The sequence below is a fragment of the Lissotriton vulgaris genome, chromosome 6, assembly GCF_964263255.1.
Source record: "Lissotriton vulgaris chromosome 6, aLisVul1.2, whole genome shotgun sequence".
NCBI classification, from domain to species: domain Eukaryota; kingdom Metazoa; phylum Chordata; class Amphibia; order Caudata; family Salamandridae; genus Lissotriton; species Lissotriton vulgaris.
In genome coordinates, this window is record NC_141694.1 from 459,172,258 (window position 1) to 459,194,333 (window position 22,076).

The following is a 22,076-nucleotide window of genomic DNA, read 5'->3' on the forward strand; positions in this document are numbered from 1 at the left end:
TCAATTAAAATGAATACAGCAACATAGGTGCTGTAAATGCAAAAAATCAGGAGGAATACCATGCCAAGAATGTCAGGTCTAATGGAATGGATTTGTTTCAGCCAAACAAAATAGTGAAAAGTACAAACATCATCTGGATCCTTGCTAAGCCACATATATACATGTTCGGGCCTGTGGTCATCCAGAATCAAGAGAAACATACCAAACCCAGACATCCTTGAGCAATGGACACCTTTAGGCGTCATCTGTTTCCTTGCATCCATCTCACCACTTTTTGGTTGTAAACATTTCTTCACAGATCTGTGACAGAAAGTTCCAGCACAAAGCCCACCTCTCGGTATTTCTACTCTTCTAGCAAAATAAACAGTCCCTCACAAATGTGGGTGGTCTTTCATAACTGAGAGGAATAGGCCAAATCTGTGAGGAACAAACTTTGTGATGAAGCATTTAATTTACAGGCCCTGGGCATGTTTAGTACCATTAACCAAGGACTTACAAGTACTTTTAATGTGAATCTTAGGTGTAAGCCAATTTTACCATGTTTGAAAATGCATGCACGTTTGCACTGGTTAGGAGTGGTAAAGTGCCGAGAGTCCAAATGCCAACTAAAATGAATTTAGCAACACAAGTTCAGCAAATGCAAAAAATATGGGGAAATACCATGCCAAGAATGTCAGGTCTAATGGAAGGGATTTGCTTTAGCCCAAGAAAATAGTAAAAAGTACAAACATCATCTGGATCCTTGCTGAGGCACATATATCTGTGTTTCCATGCATCCATCGCACCACTTTTTGGTTGAAAACAATTCTTCACAGATCTGTGACAGATAGTTCCAGAAATTGAAGCAACAGCAAAAAGCCCACCTTCCGGTGTTCCTACTCTTCTAGCAATAAGAAAAGTTGCTCGCAAATGGGGGTGGTCTATTATAACTGAGCGGAATAGGCCACATCTGTGAGGAACACACTTTGTGACGAAGCTTTGGCAGAAATATAATGTGTTCTAGAGAGACTTAAGGGAATTAACATGTTTTGAAAGAGTTGCTAAGAATATGTCAAAAGTCACCTTTAGTTAGTTATGTTTCTATATATTCTGATGGTGGACCCTGTGACAAAAGGCAGGCAGACTAACCCAGCATTTTGCTTGCAGTTGCTTTCCAAATTTCTGAAATGCATAGTGCCCACTTATTTACATGTGAGATGTGTGAGCTCATAACATACTTATATGTAGTTTACCTTCATTCTCTGCAGACACAGAGGACCAAAGTGTAAGCCCTGACAGGGATATGTTGTAAATTAATGGAGACTGGATGGAATTAACATGTTTTAGAAAAATAGATTGGTAAAAATCTGACAAAGAACATGTTCAGTGTGTTTTACTTATCTGTCAGTGAAGACAAAGTAGGTCTGACTTGCACCAATAGTATACATAGGCCATACAAAATTAGAAAATATATTGTTTTTATACTTTTCATATAATCCTGCATTAGATATGTCATAAAATGAACGATGCATATAAACAGTGATTCTGTCACAATGCCATGATCTGTACTAATATCACATAGGTGACTGTGCAGACTACATTCCACAGGAAACCCACATATATTTTGGTATTGCTAGTCTACGGACATACCATGAAACATTTTATTTGGTAATTTCCTGACATTTACATTTCACCGTTTTAGAAAATAATCACATTATTGAACACATGAATTTAAAAAAAATCTAAATATCTCAATATTTCCTTCAAATCTTGAGACTGCAATGATATTAGCGGGCAGGATTTTCACAAATACATTACTCTAAACATTCAAAAAAACACAAAGTTCTGGCATACAGGTGTACAAACAACCCAGCAGTAAAATGGTTAGGGGTCAGGCATACTCCTGTAAATTAAAACAGAGCATACATCTTATGATTTAATCACTGTTTCATGTTGTGTGTACAAAGGAGACTTCAAATCCTTTAGTTAAAGAGACTCATAGTTCTAGTTCCAACCAAGATGACATACATCCTAAAGGAGGATATTCTTTCTGAAAAGAAAAAAATGTATTGCTCCCCTCCCCATGACAGACTTCTTCAATGGAGGGTATGCATTACAATTGTTTAACAGTTTCTACTGTTTTACTTAAAAAGCCATATATTGAGAGGGTTTTGAAATACCAAAATAAATATCGATACTCCACACACATATCTAAAACGTGTAACTGATTCCCATGAATATGTATATAAATACAATTAACAGCAACTCTTTGCATAGTGAGCAGAAATTCTATGCAGTACATAATCATGTGTTTATTGCTCTCAAACAAAGATGCGATTTGTTAACACGAGTATGGATAACATTGATACATATTTACTACATGTTCTAAAATACACACGTAATGAGTTTTAACATTATAGTCCTATTAGTACAATGACGTTTTGATGTTTTAAACTTGAGTACAAGTTGAGAGTTTTATAAAACTTTGTTTTGCTCATGCTGTGAAAACTAATCATGCATTGGCATTCTCAAATTTGTAATTTGCATACTGGACGACAGATAACAATTTCAAGGCAATCAACTAAAATGTATTGCAAATTATGTTTTCTTCACAGCATGCCAGACTCTTTAAATGAGATTTAATGATAGAAAATAAGATTTAAATTTAGTTCTAGCCACATTATCTGTTTGAACTTTGTTAGAGTACATAACAGCTGAGAAATTGACTTATGAAAAGTTGTTATTTTTAAAGGAGAGGTACTGATTTGTTTGCCTTAATACATTCTTACACTGGTAGGTCACACTCGCTACATGAGAAACAGCATGTATTTTACAGTAACCTTTATTGACATGGTTGCTAATATTCAGTTGAATCTTACAGTAATGGGCCTGTGTGACTAAGTGGTATGACAGTTTTACACAGCTATTAAACAGTGTACATGGTAATGGTATGGTACTGCAAAGCTATAGTATCTTGATAACATACATCCATTACATGGTCTCTTTTTCTCCCAGCGTATCTCACTCAGTTTCCTCCTATCCCACTTCACTTGTATGCTTCTCTGGTTTTCTCTTGGTATTTTTCTCTTTTTCTTTAATATCTTCATTTCAAGCCATCCCTTTTCTCAAATATTGGATCTAACCAGTATGAAGTAGCAGCCCACCACCCTTGACCCTGAATGGCACCAGGCGGCTGGGTGCAGTTGCTGGATTCAATCACCCACATCTGGATTCTATTTCCTCCTCAGGAGCGTTGAAGGCTTCACTAAATTTGGTGGGTCAGTCATCCCCATGGGAGTGCAGTACGTGATTACAACTCTCTTTGGGTCTATGGCAGTGTGGACTTCTGTTTCCAAGGTGAGCGACATGCCCTGGGTACGACACATACCTAAAGATAAGCATCTGCTCCCGTACTTTGAACAGTGGTTGTCCCAGTTGGCACTGATTTACTCCTGCTGCTGGGAGGTTTGCCCAAGAGGATTCGGCTAGGAGCGGACAAGAGGAAAATGGCATTGGGTCTCCACGAGGAGAATCAAATGGTGAGCAGCTGGGCCCCACTCCACTGATGGCACTGTGATTTAAATTTGCTGTGCGTCCACCCCTGCAACAGAGCATTGAGCGGAACTGACCTGGTAGAAGACAACTGTGTATGTTGGCTGGTGACCAGGTGTAGTAGGTGACCTATGGCCCAAGGGTGCATCGGGGACCCAATGCAGGAGCAGCGCTTCCTATGATTGATGCTGGAAGCACAGGGAGATTGATTGACCAATGCTAGAACCCCATTCTTTTGGAGAGGGAGCTGACAGGCAGGCACTGGGACTCCCTTGATTCCCTGAGGAGGGCCCGGTGGAGTCAGAGCGCAGCCACGTGGTCTGTTAGTTGGAGTGTATTGGGTGGCTCATTGTTGACACCTTAACGCTGCTGTCTGGATCTGAGAAAGCGTACGAGAGCAGGCCTAGCCAGGAGTAGTCCAGAGGAAAGTGGCACAGGGTCTACAGCAGTGGGGACGTCCATTTCCAAGGTGAGCAGCTTGCCCTGAGTACAACACATACCTATAGATAAGCATCTACTCCTGAGCTTGGGACACTGGTTGCACGAGTTGGCACTGTTTGACTCCTGCTGCTTGAAGGTTTGCCCAAGAGAACCCGCCTAGGAGTGGACAAGAGGAACATGGCATTGCATCTGCAGCAGTGGAAGGGTTTACCTACAAGGAGGGCAGTCTGCCTTGGACATAGAACAAACTCCGACATCAGTCATTGCCAACGTGTAAAGTCTGTGACGTTTCTGGGAACATAGGATCTTGACAGCAATTCACTGTGTTTTTTACACAAAGACCTTTTGGGGGATGACGGCTTTTGAGGTGCCCCTTACGGGCACCTGGTTTGGTGGTGCTCTGTCTGGGTCTGAGACTACCTTCGACTGCTGGTATCCACCATCTGGAGTGTACACCACCTGTAGGGCCAATATCCTGCTTGGCCCAGCTGTAATGCAGCCACACTGTGTCCTCAAGACACCTGTGATACCCTTTGTGTCATACTGGCAGAAATGGTGTGACAACTGAGGGGACACGTTTAGACATCTATCATTGCTGTACCCTGAACATCGATACAATCACCTGCAACTTCTTCTGATATTAGTTTAGAGCAAAACATCTTCATTGGAGATCAACCATCTTGGAGGACAACAGCTTTACCCTTCTTTTTCCATTATCACACCCAAAACCTACTACTCTATTCCTGGTGGCCAGAGAGGGTCTGACTTCTGTCATTTTATATCTGACGCTATAGCCACGTCTTCCTTGGTCATGACCTCATCCTGGGCAAAGAAAGACTGCACTGTAAAAGACATGCTGCTTAAACATACCGGAACACCAGCCATGGAAAGCCAACTGACCCCGAAACCGAGAGATACCCAAGACTGTGATGATCCAGAAGGCCCAGTGACCCGTGCTTTTCTTGAAGCTTTGTTCCCATCCCTGTGAGAAGACCTACATTCAAATACACAGGATCTATCCAGTGATCTCAGAGAGGTCCACAGGGATGTGGATGCCATAGGGTAGCGGGCCTAAGCAATAGAAGATCACAAAACAGCCTGCAACGCGGAAGTGGAACAACTACAACAAGAGATCATCTGTCCCAGGGAGCAACAGATAGACCTACAAGCCCACATAGAGGACTTAGAGAATAGGTTGAGGCACACTAATATCCACATTAGGGGAGTGGCAATAAATGCAGAAGGATCTGACATCCTGGTTTGCATCTGTGATTTTCAACTAAAAGAAAGAATCATATGCAAAGCTCCTAATTTGTCAGCTATAACCCTACAGAAGCATAAGGATTCCCACTCTGTGACCTCACACATTTGCTCCTAGGGGATTTTTTATTCCTGGGGCCATCCGTCCTGTATCATCTTTCACATGGACAATAAATTATACCAGCTGCAGTCAATCACGGAGACCTGCCAGATACTTGGCCTTGATGAGCTAGAATCAGGAGAGCAACAAGCTAGCCCTAGCGAGCTGAATTCCAGCTGGAGCCTTCGGTGGCAGCAAGAGGTTTGACCACCTGGTGGAGTAAAACTAGATTCTGTGACTATTGCACTGGAGCTGAAAGCAGTAATCAATTCATTGACCCAATACCCGGATAACTTGGATACAACATGAAGCTCCTAGGCATACATTGATATCTTCACTACAGGGGTGTCGGGCTGAGGGACGGGCGGGAAGATCAGAGACCTTGAGCCATATTCAAGCCCCTATTTCTTTTCTCGAAAGAGACAGCAGGGTTTCCTCGCTGTATTGGATTACATTTGATGGGTTTTTATACTTGCTCTTTTATGTTATGGGGAAAAATACTACATTTTTAGGATATCATATTTATGCCTTAATATTTTTCCTGAAGAGGCCTCAAGTTATTCCAGAGGGCTCCTTAACTGACATATGCAACACTCAGACTCAAGAAGACACATGCCTCATGTTTACCTCTGATGCCCGGTGATAAGTTACAGGGCCTTACTGAGAATGTAAAGTGCTTTACTAGTCCTGTTAAACGCATAGCCTTCTGATCATACCTGGAGCAGTCACAAGCAGACATATATCTCCTTTAAGATATGCACTTAGTCTGCACAGATTGTCACAGACTTCGTTCCAGCACCTTCCCATACAATTTTTCTCATCTGCTTCCTCTAAAACAGCAATTCTTATTTCTATGGCCTTCTGGAGTAGAGTGGGTGTCAATGTGGCTGAAATAGAAGGCAGACTACTTGTTTTCACAGTGACTGTCAGAGATCGCTCTCTCATTCTTGGTTCTATATACGCCCCTAACGATGGCCAAGATGACTTCATCTGCAAGGCAATTAAAGAGGTGCTATCCACTAACGACATGCTGGAACTGTTGGGGGTAGATCTTAACCTGGTCTTTGATAAAAAGTTAGATAGATCAGCACAAACGTGTGATAGGTCTGGAGCTCACACAAAAAAAAGTGTAAAGAATTGATACAGGGGATGGGGCTACAGGACATCTGGTAAGAGGAACAACCTCGCACACATGTCTATAACATTTACTCCTATGCCCATATAATGTACACCCTTCTGGAATACTAGCTAGGGGCCAAAGACCTTTAAGCCCTATCTACCTTTAAGCCCTCAGAGAGAGAGCCACACTCCCTCTCGGATCACCCCTCAGTGTTTCTCACTCTTGCAATTCTCCCAGCTACCCAGCACACATGGGCACTCACTCAATCAATCAATCATTTTGTAAAGCACACTACATACCCGCGAGGGTGTCAAGGCGCTGGGGGGAGGGCTACTGATTGAACAGCCAGGTCTTGAGTATCCTCCTGAAGGTCAGCAGGTCTTGGGTCTGTCATTCACTCAGTGGGAGGGTGTTCCATGTCTTGGTGGCGAGGTGGGAGAAGGATATCCCACCAGTGGTTGTTCTTCAGATGCACGGGATGGTGGCGAGTGAGAGGTCAGTGGAGCGTAGCTGGCGGTTGGGTATGTACATGGAGAGCCGTCTGTTGAGGTAGACTGGGCCGGTCTTGTGGAGTGCCTTATGTGCGTGGGTGAGGAGCTTGAAGGATATCCTCTTGTTGACGGGGAGACAGTGCAGGTTTCTGAGGTAGGGTTGATGAGGCTGTGGCATGGTACATCGAGGATCAGTCGTGCTGAGGCGTTTTGGATGCGTTGTAGTCGTTTGATGAGCTTGGTCTGGGCTCCATGTAGAGGGCGTTTCCATAGTCAAGTCTGCTGTTGACGAGGGCCTGGGTGACTGTCTTTCTTGTATCTGTTGGGATCCTTTTGTAGAACATGCAGAGCATGCAGAGGGTGTTGAAGCAGGAGGAAGAGACAGCATTGACTTGCTTGGTCATTGAGAGCTTTGAGTTGAGGATGCTTCCCAGGTTGCGTGCATGGTCGGTGAGTGTCGGGGCTGCCCCCAGTGCTGTCAGCCACCAGGAGTCGTCCCAGGCTGAAGGGTTGGAGCCGAGGATGAGGACCTCCGTCTTGCCTGAGTTCAGTTTCAGAGGGCTGGTCTTCATCCAGTCGGAGACGGCCTTCATTCCTTCGAGGAGGTTGGCTTTGGCAGTGATGGGGTCCTTGGTGAGGGAGAGGATCAGCTGAGTGTCATCGGCATAGGAGATTATGTTGAGGTCATGCTGTTGGGCTACGTGTGTAAGTGGGGCCATGTAAATGTTAAACAGCATCAGGCTGAGGGGGGATCCCTGGGGTACGCCGCAGATGATCTTGGAGGCTTTAGAACGGAATGGGGTGGCGGACGCTCTGGGTTCTGCCATAGAGGAAGGATGTGTCAAGAACCTTGACTCGGATCCCTGTGGTGTGGAGGCGTGCGCGTAGTGTGCAGTGGCAGATGATGTTGAAGGTGGCAGAGAGGTCTAGGAGGATGAGTGCTGCGCTCTCGCCGTTGTTCAGCAGGGTCCTGATGTTGTCGGTGGTGGTGATGCGGGCAGTCTTGGTGCTGTGGATGCTGCGGAACCCTGACTGGGAATGGTCCAGGATTCTGTTTTCTTCAAGGTATCGGTTTAGCTATCTGTTGACGGTTTTCTCGATGACCTTGGCCGGGAAGGGGAGCAGAGAGATGGGCCGGAAGTTGTTGAGATCTCTTGGGTCTGCCTTAGGTTTTTTGAGTAGGGCATTGATCTCAGCTTGTTTCCAGATCTCAGGTAAGGACACTGTCTCGAGGGATTGATAACATTGTTCAGGTGGGGTGCGATGGAGCTGCTTGCTCTATTGAAGACGTGGTGCGGGAATGGGTCTTACGGCGAGCTGAAGAGGATTGTACGTATAATCTTGATGTCATCAATGCTCATGCTGGCCCAGGCCAGCAGGGGGTCATGGTCCATGGTGTGCGGAGAGTCTGTTGTGTTGCTGTCTGTTGGGGCTGTCTGGGTGTTGAAGCTGTTGTGGATGTCTGCTATCTTGCGGTGGAAGAAGGTGGCGAGGGAGTCTCACAGGGCTTGCGATGGCGGAATGTCGGTGGTGTTGGAGCTGGGGTTGGAGATTTCCTTCACAATGTTGAAGAGCTTCTTGCTATTGTGTGCGGTGTTGTCGAGGCGGTGTTTGAAGGAGGTGCTCTTGGCCACCCTGATGAGGTGGTTGTGGTTGCGGATGGCGTCCTTGTGTGCTGCGTGGCTGTCCGGAGTTTGGTCACTGTGCCATTTCTTCTCTAGTTTCCGGCAGGCTTGCTTGGGTGCTAGGAGTTCTGGAGTGAACCAGCTGGCCCTCTTGCTGGTGTCTCTGTGGTGGGGTTTCTTCAGCGGGGCAAGGGTGTTGGCGCAATCCTCGATCCAGCGTCTGAGGCTGTGGGCAGCGTCGTTGGTGTTGGAGAGTTCATTGGGTGGGCTGAGAGCGAGGTTTGTGTGTAGTTGGTCTTCTGTGATTTTGCTCCAGCAGCAGCAGGAGATCTGTTAGCTGCGGTGGTGTGTGGTAGGTTTCTGGAAGGCAAAGTGGATGCAGCAGTGGTCGGTCCAGAGGAGTGAGGTGGTATGGCTGACGGAGACGTGCAGGCTTGAGGAGAAGACAGGGTCGAGCGTGTGGCCAGCAAAGTGGGTGGGAGTTGTGATGAGTTGCTTCAGTCCGAGGTTGGTGAGGTTATCGATAAGAGTTGTGGAGTTGTTGTCATTGTTGTTCTCAAGGTGAAAGTTCAGGTCTCCCAGGAAGATGTAGTAGGTGGAGGTCAGGAAGTGCGTGCTGATCAAGTCAGAGAATGAGTCGCTGAACTGGGGGCGGGGTCTGGGGGGGTCGGTGGACGAGAGTGCCTCTGAGGGTGGAGTTAGGGTCTATGTGGATCTGGAAAGGTGTGTGCTCTGCCATGCTGAGTGTGTTATCGGTGCTAATCGAGACCCTGATGCTGTTCTTGTGGACGATGGCGATTCCTCCTCCGACTCTGTTGGCGGGGTCTCTGCTGGTGATCTTGTAGCCGTCTGGAATGGCTTTGATGATATTTGGTGCAGATGAGTCGTTAAACTAGGTCTCTGTCAGGAAGGCAATGTCCGGGGATGTTGTGTCAAGCAGGTATCAGACGGCATGCTTGCATGCAGAGCGGGTGTTCAGTAGTATGCATCGGAGGTGGTTGGGGTCTTTCTTGGCGGCTGTTTCGTCGGCTCTAAGGCTGGTGTAGCCGCAGTTCCGGCAGGTGAAGGGGCCGCGTGTGGATTTTGGGGCGGCCTTGGAACAGGTGTGGCTCCGTCCGGAGTTGAGAGCATGCAGAGTGCTGGCCTCGTAGTGGCGGTGGTCTTCATGGTGGGTGCAGGGGCCAGGGGTTCTGGCGCTGGGCACAGTACTGGAGTGGATGGGCGCAGACAGGCTTGCCTTAGGCCCGCCTGCTCCGTGCGGCTGTGCAGCGGCCGGCATATATGGGAAGATGGGAGGGAAGAGAAGCTGGGAGGCGGGAGGGGGGTCACGAATGAGCTGTGGGCAGTCAGAGGGGCGGGGCCGCAGGGGACACAGCAGTGAGGGTGGTGAGGGACAACACAGGTAACAGAAGGAAAAAAGGGCACAGAAACGAGGAAAAAACAAGTGGCACAGATGGCAGAAGGGCACAAAAAACAAGTCGAACACAGGGCAGAACGGCACAAAAAAAGAGGGGAAAATGAGTGGCACATAAGGCAGAAGGGCACAATAAAACAAGTGGAACAGAGGGCAGAAAGAAGGAGTGGAACAGAAGGAGTGGAACAGAAGGAAGAAGGGCACAAAAACAAGGAAAAAATAGTGGCACAGAGGACAGAAGGGCACAAAAAAACAAGAGGAGCAGAGGGCCCAAAAAAGGAGTGGAAAAAAGGAGTGGAACAGAAGGCAAAAGGGGCACAAAAACAAGGGAAAAACGAGTGGCACAGAGGGCAGAAGGGTACAAAAAAACCGAGTGGAACAGAGGGCAGAAGGGCACAAGAAACGAGTGTAATAAAAGGCAGAAGGGCACCCAAAACTAGGGAAAAATAAGTGGCACAGAGGGCAGATGGGCATATAAAAAGAGTGGAACAGAGGGCAGAAGGGCACAAAAAACGAGTGGAACAGATGGCAAAAGAGGCACAAAAACGAGCGAAAAACGAGTGCCACAGAAGGCAAAAAGGGCACAGAAATACCTGAAAAATTAGTGGCACAGAGGCGAAATACAGAATACAGAAATACACGGGCAACTAAGAACAGAAGGATGCATGGGCAGAGAGGCACGGGTGCAGCGAAGGGAACAGAAGTGAAAACCGGGCAGGGACACAGGGGCAGCGAGGGGTACAGAAGGAAAGACCGGGCAGAGAGCGCACGGGGACAGCGAGGTGAACAGAGGGAAGGAAAAGGGTGAGGGACCACGTACAGGCAGTGGGAAAGATAGACAACAGCAGTCACAGACACAACAATGAAAATACAGGCAATACAATAAAAGCAGTAAGCGGAACAAACCTACCTAGGGCCTACCACTGGCCACAAGGGATGAGGTGCAAGTGGTAGCACTGTGGGAGACACTTTTAAACAGACCTAAAGTGGTGACCCAATTAAGTAAGGCCATAGCTCAACTTCTGGAATTTAATGACACTCCTGATGTTACCACCATAACACTATCGGAAGATAGCTATCTCAGCCCGAGACAAAACAATCCATAAAGATAGGAGATAACACTCCTTTCAAATGGTAAGTAAACTGGAACGCATCTACCAATGCACAGGGGCTCCGAGAGGCTGGTGCCATTTATCAGCAATAAACAACAAACTTTCAAGGAGGGCCCAAGAGGTGTACGATTACCGACCTACTTGTGTCCTGTCCCCCAAACTCAATATACTAACAACAATAGGACAAAAGAGGTCAAATACCATGTGGTTAAGACAGAAACAGAACAAATGGCACAGGCTGTGTTGGAAAAACGTGTCACCACAGTGTACAGAAAACCCATCAGGACACCCAATGGCGGAGCATCATCATCTGGCATTTTTAAGAAAGAAAAACTGGTATCTCAACCTGGAGTCTCACTGGGTGTTATTTTGAGAAATCCAAGGAAGAATCCACCAGTGATGTAAAAAAACCACAAAAAATGAGATGCGTGGTGCTGACAAAATTCTTAGTGAATTGCAGTGTTCAAAGTGATGTGAAGATAGCGTGAAAAATAACAAAATTGACTATTAATGATGCCAAAATAGAACCAATTTATTAACCCCTTCCATGCTGGTGACGAACCCCAGCCGTCATGCACTACGGTGCTCGTGTGCTGATGACGGCTGGGGTTTGTCACGGCCCGCCCGTGTTCGTCCGGCAGCCGCACACGGGGAAAATCACGGCCGCATCGAAGGGGTTAAAGGATCATCATAATGTCAAGATTAAAATAGTGTTGAGATAGTCTAAATAGATGGTGACTATCTGATGATGTATAATAACTCGGTCGACATGTTTCAGCCAATCGAAGTCGATAGTTAGCCCACTGGCTTTCTTCAGGACCAATAAAGGAACACTACTGCAAATGTGCACATGAAAATCAATGGATAAATAATCAGAGAGATCCTACCATTTTGTAGATTCCCAGTATCTGGAAGCGGAGACTCTGAAAATAATGTGTTTCTTGCAAAAGGATGTATATACAAACAGACACGTAAACACAAACACAGACACTGAGCCATCTGACATAACATATACAGAACCACATTGATCTAATGCTGTAGCTAATATGTACCATCAGCATAAGTAATTGATATCCATCTGGTATGTCAATTAAAACTCATCCAGATAAATCTTGGGACCGACCTCACCTCTCCTGGCGCTCGCTCAGGCAATAAGGCCCCGCTCTATTGATGTACAAAAAAGAAGAAAATAGCAAGAAATGATTTTTTATCCTGCCATTATGTTTTTTCAACATAAAAAACCTTGGTGACTGCTTAAGACCCCGATGGACACTTTCTAAGGGCCCAATGATCTTAAATTAGTACTGAGGATAACTATTGTGCTAGATAGCCTAGATCATGTTGGCTAGCGGGGAACGAATACATGTCTACAAGATGAATGGCAACAGATGGCAACAAATGGTTAGGACAAGAAAATGCCAACTTCTTAAAAGTAGTATTTTCAGAATTGTGTCTTAAAATCCAACTTTACCAATTAAGAGGGTTTTAAATCAGAATTAGACACCGAACTCCACAGTCTTACTTGCTTCCATCTGAAAGTTAGCACTCATTAAATGTAAAAAGATAATCCAATGTTATCCTAAGGGAGAGGTAGGCCTAGCAGTAGTGAAAAACTTAGGAGTTTTTCAGTACCAGGACATGTAAAACTTAAAAGACCAACTTTTTAAATATACTGCACCCTACCCTCTTGGCTGCTGTTCAGGGACTACCCTAGCTTTGACCTGTATGCAGTAAAAAAAAAGGTTTAAACCTGGAAAAAAGCTTCATTTTGCAAACACAATTTTGACAGGCTGAAATGACAGTTTAAACTGTACACACAGGTTATAATGGCAGGCCTGAAAAATGTTTAAAGGGCTACCTAAGTAGGTGGCACAATACCTAGTAGAATTGTTTACAGGCCCTGGCTACTTGTAGTAGAACCTTAATAGGGACTTACAAGCAAATCAAATGAGCCAATTGGGTGAAAGTCAATTTCACTATGTTTTGGAAGAGAAACCAATCACTTTAGCACTGATTAGCAGTTGTAAGGTTCACAGATTCCTAAAAGCCAACAAAAAAGGGCTAAAATACCAGGACGGTAAATGGAAAATGTTTGGGGATGACCGTACAAATAGGGTGAATTCCAACATGACCTCCCTCTAACCAAAAGCCAGGGTAGACCAAGGAATAACTTGATGGGCTTTCCTGCTTAGGCGATATGCCATGTACAAAGGCCTTGTTATTCAGAAGCACTTGATAGCTCTTCGCCCTTCTAAACTTATTTGGATCCCTTTGTCTACACTCTCCTGAGTCACTGCATGGACACCGGGGCAATCCCTCTCCTTATCTGGGGACTCTTTGTTTAAAGCACATAACCTTAATTTGCTCACCGATGCATCACAGTAGGCAGAAAGCACCACCATGGCCAAAAAAGTGATGTGGCCCACTTTGCACCTTAGATCAAAATTCTGTCTCCAACAAAAGAAAACTCTGCCCATAAGGACAGCAACCAACAGGGGCCACTAACAGCTGTTAGTGTCAAGAGCCAGACCTAATGCCATTCAGGTCTCTCTGACCTCTGAGGTTTCCAAGAGTGGGAGGCAAAGGCCCTGGTTTTAGGCACCCTTCTTCCACTCTACCTCCCACCAGTTCTGGGGAGGCATTATGCATCTGGCTCTTAAGGTAGAACAATGGATGGGGGAGTCCACCCTCATGCTGCCCCTACATCTGGGTTCTCATACCCTCTGCTTGGAAGTGTACTTCCAGAAGCATGAACTGTCAGGGCACCCTGGGCAGCCTCTCCTCTCAACTCTCCTGACACTGGGAGCAACTCATTTTCCAGAATGCAGTCTGTCGACATCAGGGGCCCAACTACGAAATTCCTCTGGGTCACCTCCCCACTCTACCCATATGATACCAGGGCGTTGGGCCAGAAATGTCATGCCCCTGGGTCTGAATTAGTCTACATATCTGACTGGTATACTGCGCGGGGGAAACCAACCTTTCCACTATCATGGTCTGGCTGGCCCCGGTGTCCCTCGTAGCAGTGATAGAGATCCCATTCACCTTCACCTGATCAAATTTACAACTTGCACCCTCAGGGTCACAAGGTTATCCACTGAGTCTATATCCCAGCTATGAGAGATAATGGCATGGTCTATGACCTGCCACTGGGGACCACTTACCCCTAAGGCCACATTGGCTACCCCTGTAGAGTTCCAACCAGTGGATGGTTTGTTTGGACAAACATAGCCCTCCACTTGTGTCATTACTCAGAACAATCAATGAACCAGTATTGGAAAGGGGGAGCCCTGGGCCACCGTCCACCAGAACCTCCTCTCCTTTTTACAGAAGTGGCAAGGGAACGCTTTGCTCCTCCCTTATTACTGGGGCTTGTTTGTCTTCCTTGACCTCTCCTTCACGGTACAGGGGGGAACCTGTCTTGAGGTTACTGCCAGGTACCTTATTGTGGACCCTGGTCCTAAGCCAGAGGTCTGACTCCTTAGCACGTTTTATGGGGCTAGTGAGCTTGCTATCAATCAGGTGATGGCGCAGCTCTGCAGATAAAAGGCTGAACATCTGCTCTCCTGCCATTTGTAATCTTTCATTGTCCTTTACCCAACCAGCCAGTGCCTTGTAAAAAGAATCAACACAATCCACCCAGGAGTGATTGGGGAGTGCATTTCGGTCCCTGAACTTCTGACTGTACTTTTGTGGAGTAATGCAATACTTCTTGAAAAGTTTGTCCCTTATGTGGGTGTCCATCATCCTGCTTCCCTTCTCTAGGGCCAGTAGGGCATTCCTCCTTTCACTAGATATGTGGGATCAGAGACTACCCACAATCCTCCTTAGGGACCCTATGAATCCCCAGAGCAACCTCATAGGCTCTAACAGCCACATGCATCAAAGGAAATTGCATTCGCAAACGGTGCGAATCGCAAAAATCGGCCGTTTGCGAATGCAATTTCCATTTTTGGGATGCATTAACATTTTAGTAAAATTCGCAATTTATGGATCGCAAAATTGCGATTCCTTAAATTGTGATTGCATTTAAGGAATCTCAAATTGAGATTCCTCAAATGCAATGCATCAATCTTTAAAAATTTGCGATTTCACAAATAAGGGGAGCAAATTACCATGAAGTTGACCTTCATGGTAATTTGCGAAAACTTTGAAAAATGCACTAAAGTGCCTTTTTCAAAGTTCTATTTTAAACACACACATGACCTTGGGGCATGCGAGTGTGCAAAATGTACTCCTAAGCAGATTTCAGGGGTGCAACAGGGTGTCCTTTGGACACCCCTGCACTCTTGAAATTGCATTCTTAATTTGCGAATTTCCAATGGTGAATTGCAAATTAAGAATGTCTTTCCATTCATTCCTACGGGCTTCTAGGCCCATAGGAATGGATTGGGAAATATTCCTTAATTGCGATTCTCAATTAGAGAAGCGCAATTAAGGAATTTTAAGAAATTTCTATTTTTATAGCGATTTCTTGATGCATTGCAGTTTGCAATTCCTTAATTGCGATTCCTTATGTTTCGCAATTGAGGAATCGCAAAATGCAATATTGATGCATGTGCCTGTAAACATTTGGGCAATGTTATCTCCCACAACAAAGTTAAACACAAGAACTCTTGGAATGTAGACCCTCTTGTCTCCAGAGGGCACTGCGGGTATACTGCCACCACTGTGGCTGGAGTCTACCATCCTGGCCTTGATATCCAGCTCTCTGAGGCTCTTTTCAAGAGCCAGTCTCTATAGGGTCATCTTGAGTTTGGCCATCTCCAGCCTAAACTCCCTTTCAGCCTTCCTATCTGCCATCTCATCTAGGGACAGGTCTTGTGAAGACAAACTGCTCTCCCCTCTGGTAAGGCAGTCCAACTCAGGATCCTCTGGATACAAGTTTGGACTCTTTTTAAGCCATCTTGGTCAATATAATGTTGGACTCTATTTTATTTAATGTTGACAACTGTGCTGGTGGAGAGTACACATACAGCAGATCTCTGAGCGGGCACTGTGAAAGATGATTCAACTGAACCACTGGCAGTAGTGTCATGAGCTGACACTCAGCTGTGTGAAGAAAATATTTTAATACACAGGCAAATGGCTGGAGGGTATGTGGGGTATGTAGCGCGCTATATAAATTAATTGAATTGAATTGAATTGAATACAATCTGATGGTGGGTTGCACAGGCACACTTAAAAAAATGCTGATGTCTTCTACATCCTTCTGTTACAGTCTCAATTGTGGCCCTTATAACCAAGAGGAGCCAAATCAAGGCAATTCCAAGAAGCACACAATGGTGAAGGCTATATAACATTGAAAATACTAGTGTAATGTTCCAGATGAGGATTCAGATAACACTGCTGGGTTTTGTCTTTCAGGTACACTCTTTGTGCTCAGTGTTAACCACAAGGTAGCATACTTTACAGTTGGTCTCATAGGAGGAGTGTGAGCTCTCGGGAGAAGGGTGCCACATAAAACAGTACTGAACATTACCACCTCAAGGGAACAAGAGAAATGTTCAGCTTTGTTGGAGATTTTAGTGAGTTTGAGTCCTTGAGAGGCTTAGAAATGTTGATTTTTGTGTCAAATGCAGGGTCTCCCGGCCACCATTATAGGGTCATCCATCACATGCTACAGTTTGTTTATAATGTAGACAGGGCCGGCGCTAGGCATGGGCAGTGTGGGCAGCTGCCCAGGGCCCTGTGGTCAACCCTCAAACATGGGGCCCTGCACCAATGCAACAGTCAGACCACTACATGAAAGGTGCCACCTTGCAAGTGCACCACCTTTCGAGACCCCCTCCCCTGGCCTCACTGCAATGATGTAGCAAGGGGAGGGGGCCTCCCTCTCCATTCACAGTTCCAAACTCAGGCTTGTCTGGTACTTAGTTATCCACCCCTACCCATGCAAAGGAGCAACAGGATGGCTATTGCCCTGCTGTTTAGCTCCCTGAAAGTATGGAGTTAAACAACCCTCACACCCTCATCCCTGGATGCGCTGTTAAGAGGGAATGTATGTCAATATTTCGCATGCCATTACTACGCACAATTTTAGGGCGATGTTTTTACTTAGCATAAACCATTACTTTGCAAGTTTTAACTGCGCATGCATTTAAATCACAAATGGTAATAAATGTACTATGGTTTCTGCTAATTGAAAACATTGCACTAAAATTGTGCTTACACTACACTACCCTACTCTACATAAACACCACTGCACTACCCTAAACCTTAATACACTACCCCCTACACGACCTTCCTCCTGCCTGGACTCTACACTCTAACACTACACTTCATGTCCCCCACGACACTACCATAAACCCTAAAACACTACACTACACTACACAAACACCACACCACTACCCTAAACCCTAAAACACTACTCCCTGAATGATCTTCACCCTTCCCCCAGTCTTCTCCCTACACTACAACACTACCCTGCACAACACCCCAACACTACCCTAAACCATAAAACACTACCCTACACTACACAACACCACACTACCCTAAACCCTATAACACTACCCCCTGCACAACCCTCCCCCGAACCCCAGTCCTGTCCCTACTTCCAAACACTACCCTGCACGATACCCACCACTACCCTAAACCCTAAAACAGTACCTTACACTACACAAACACCACAACATTACCCTAAAGCCTAATACACTACCCCCAGCACTACCATGCCCCTACCCTTAGGCCATTCCCTACACTGAAACACTACTCTGCAATACACAACCACCACATCACTGCCCTAAAACTTAAAACACTCCCAGCAGCATGACCCTGCTCCTACCCCCAAGCCTGTCCCTACACTAAAACACTACCCTGCATGACCCCCACAACACTATCCTAAATCCTAAAACACTATTCTGCACTACACAAACACAACTACACTCCCTAAACCCTTAAACCAGCACGACCCTGTCCCTACCCCAAGTCCTGCCCCTACTTCCAAAAACTACCCTTCACAACCCCCCACACCACCCTAAACCCTAAAACACTACCCTGCACTACAAAATCACAACTACGCTACCCTAAAACAAAAAGACTACCACCTGCACGACCCTCCTCCTACCCTTAACCCTTAAATATTACACAGCCCTTTTTACCTCTCTCTCCTCGGTTCCTCTCTTCTCCATCAACCGTGGTTCCTCTTCTTCTTGCTTCTAGTGACAGTGGTGCACTTTTTTGTGTGGAAACGGAAACGCGTCCGTTTCCACACAAAGATATTGATAGCCTTTGCTTTGCATGCGATGTTACAACTTGCGTAGTAAAGGCTAACAGCCTGATTCATGTACATGCTGTTTTGCGTGTCCCTAATAGCGAATCATAGCGAATCGCTATTGAGGACACGCAAAACGGCATTCATGTAGGAATTGCTACTTAAATAGCGATTCCTACATGTTCTTTATTTGCGAGTAGCAATTTGCTACTCGCAAATACTCCCCAATCATTCCTATGGGCCAAGAGGCCCATTGGAATGAATGGGGATTTGCGAGTAGCAATTTGCTACTCGCAACGGAGATAGCGATTTTAAGGGTGCCAGGGGTGTCCAAAGGACGCCCTGTAGCACCCCTAAAATGCACTTTTGGACAGGTGTTGCGCACACACATGTCCAAAGGACATGTGTGTGTGCTACATGCAACTTTGAATGATGCTTTTAAAAGCATTTTTCTGAGTTTTTGCTATTTACCGACAGGTCTGACCTGTCGGTAAATAGCGGCCCCAAAAGTCCAAAATCGCAATTTTGTTGTGTGTCATGAATAGCATTTGAGGAATCTCTATTAGAGATTCCTTAAATGCCATTCCACGCAAATATGCGAATTCTTACATAGCGATTTTTGCATTTGGTATCATGAATACCAAATGCAAAAATCGCACTCGCTAAGGGCCAGATTCTGAGAATCTGGCCCTTTGCGAGTGCAATTTACCTACATGAATCAGGCTGTATGTGTTGTAACATTGCATGCATTGTAACGCTTGCAAAGTAATGGTATACGGTGTAAAAGCTGCGAACTGATGGTTGATTACCGGTAAGAGGTGCTTGAAGTGGCTGAGAGGGAGGGGCTGCAGCTTCAGGGCCATCTATTCAGATGTCAACAGCCCTAAATGGGTCAAGTCAATGCAAATTAGAAGGGTTTCACACATTTCCCTTCTGCCCAGGGCCCAAAAAATCCTAGAATTGGCACTGAATGTAGAAATCGGTTGTTGTTAATGCTAGAAATTCCGTTAATAAAGCAGTATCTTGCAAGGCTTTCAGAGAGAGCTGGCGGCGGTCAGGAGTTAAAGGCCCAGGCAAGCCATGCGTGAAGAATGTAAATGAAATTCCCCCTGGGGATGACAGGAGGTGTCAGGCCTTCCATTTCATTTCAGGTCCCTCTTCTGGCATCGAAAACGATCTATGGCTTCATGAGAGCCGGTCCCAAAATGCTCGACATCAGTACATTATGCAACGCACTGAGAAAGAGACAGAGAGCTAAGCAGCCATGTGCTCCTCTGTTCATGCCACACCCCAATGCTTATATGTAGGTAGATAGGTCAATAAGTAAAACACATTTGCTATTGTGGTTTAGATAATGAAAGACAATGCAGGATAGCACTACTGTGAAATCAAGATTATACTTTGCTTTCACTTCATTTTGGGCTGAATTCCAGTGGCATTAAGAAACCATTCGATTTTTTTTATAATAATGTCTTAAAATAAAAAGACTAGCGTTACAGACAAATGTATTGTCTGAGTCATAACTGTTAACTATTCGCTGCCTATATACACTTGGTCCGCTCAATAATGGCAGTAAGCATTTCAATAGTTTCACATTATGTTTTGTTTAATTTTCCAAGACTATATTCAAAGTAAAGTTAACAGAAAGCAAGGCACTCCTCTGCATCACATTAGCAAATTTCTGACACTTGTTGATACATAGGACACCACAAATACACGTGAATATGACATTCCCCATGTAGGAAGGTGGCTACCTGACTATGGTTACTCCAGATTTGTTTGCCTTGTGTTTAGCTGGTTTTCGACTTAGTTGGCCTGGTTCCCTGCTAATCAGGGCCCCAGGCCATCTGCTCTCTCTGTAAAATGGATTCCATGTACCGTAGGTGCATAACTAGATTGGCTTGGGTCACCTTATCAGCCGCTGTACAGAGCACTATACGTGCCCAGGGCATAGGTGCATCCCAGGCTTACCAGGGGCTGCAGCATATCTTTTGCCACCCCTGGCTGGCTATCTAAAATTGACACAACTGGCTGATCACTCAGCTGAGGCAAGGTGGTGTAATCACGTCTTGCTTAGATATAGTATGCATATATCTAAACCTAACTGGACACATATATACCTATCAGTCACTCCTATGGCAGGCCTTAACAATCCTGGAGGCAGAGTGCTTGGTTTTATGTGAGATGGTGCTCTGGCATGAGCTGAGCCTGTCTGCAGCTGTCGGGACCAATTCCCTAAGCTGTTCCGGGATAATGCCATACCATATACTCTTAAGTGTATCCTCGCGGTTATATGTTAACTTTGGTTTGGCTTTATCAAAACATGTCGTGTAAGGTGTCATATGATTTGGAATACTACCCCCCTCGCCAGTCCTGGCGACAGGGGTAGCATTCCACCCCTCTAGAGGGAGACGACATGTTACTTTGCTAAAACGTGGTTGATTTTTAAAAGAGCCTCAGATCCACAAAATGGATGCTTCTGCCACAGACACAAGTCTGACCTCCTGCTGCCGACTGAAACTCAGCAGAGGAGCCCTGGACAAAGGGTTTCCTGTCACAGGGAGATGTTACACCACCCCAGACAGGAGATAGTGGATTGTAGCAGGGAGGTTTGAAAGAAACCAGACATTGCCTGGGGAGCACAAGGCTGCCCCTTGCATAATCCGGCCAAACCGGTTATGGGGCACACCAGCCCCAGTCCCAGCGCGGCCTGGATCAAAGGAAAGGGGTGTATCCACCCCCTTCCTGGGTCCAACCCATAGGAGGGGACCTAGCAGGTAATCCAGCCCCCTAGATTGGTATAAGAATGGGAGCAGTGCCAACACACCCAGATTATCCTGATAAAACATTTGAAACGAAACTCTGGACCCTTCGACATCCTACTCAACGTAGAAAACTGAAGAATCTCCCTTGTGGTCAAGGAGTGACCACCCTGTGCAAACAGGCACCATCCAGCACCTCGACGTCTGCTTTGTTGCAGTTCCCGCAGTAACTCGAGAAACAGAGATCAACGAGATCAAGCTTGCCTGCCTTCTTACAGCCCGATCCACAGTCCCTGCAGAGCTGAGACCCATGGATGTGACCGGAAGTGTGGGGCACGCCATCTTGAAAAGACCACGAGACGCTGACCGTGCAGCCCACGAGTGACCCTCGAAGCTGTGCACCGGGGTTTAAGAAGCCCCAACCCTGAGCCACTCTTGCACCGAAGCTCACCCCTTTACACTTGACGACTGCTGCGTGGGGCCCTTCTGCTTTCTTTGGCTCAACACGTTGGCCCGGTCACTTGCCAGCTGGCTTGTGGCCCCTGTGCTGACGAAAACCTAAAACCGACTTGCTATTCTGGTTGCTCCAGACTTGCAACAGCTCCTCTGAAAAGGAGCCCCAGCTCTGACCCTCCTGGTCCGAGTGAGAAGCAATCTTCCGGTCCTGCGTGGATTGCTCTTGCCAAGTGTTTTTTGCTCCAATCTTGAAGCCGACTGCGCCGACGGCGAGAGCCTGCGTGGAACAGATTTTGACCCGCTCCTGGACATTGCAGATGCCCCAGAGCCCACGTGACAGCGGAGAGAAGCTCCTCGACAACCACCTGATTGCGCCCGACATTGCCTGGTTCCGTCCTGGTTCCACCCTGGTCACTGCTGAGTGACCCAGACTCTGTCCCCTCTGCTTTCAGGTACTTTTCTACTCTGATCCACCCTTGGATCACACCGGACACTTCTCCTTCAGATCGCCTGCAACATCTTCAGCTTCAAGCACCAAGAGCCTGCGTGTC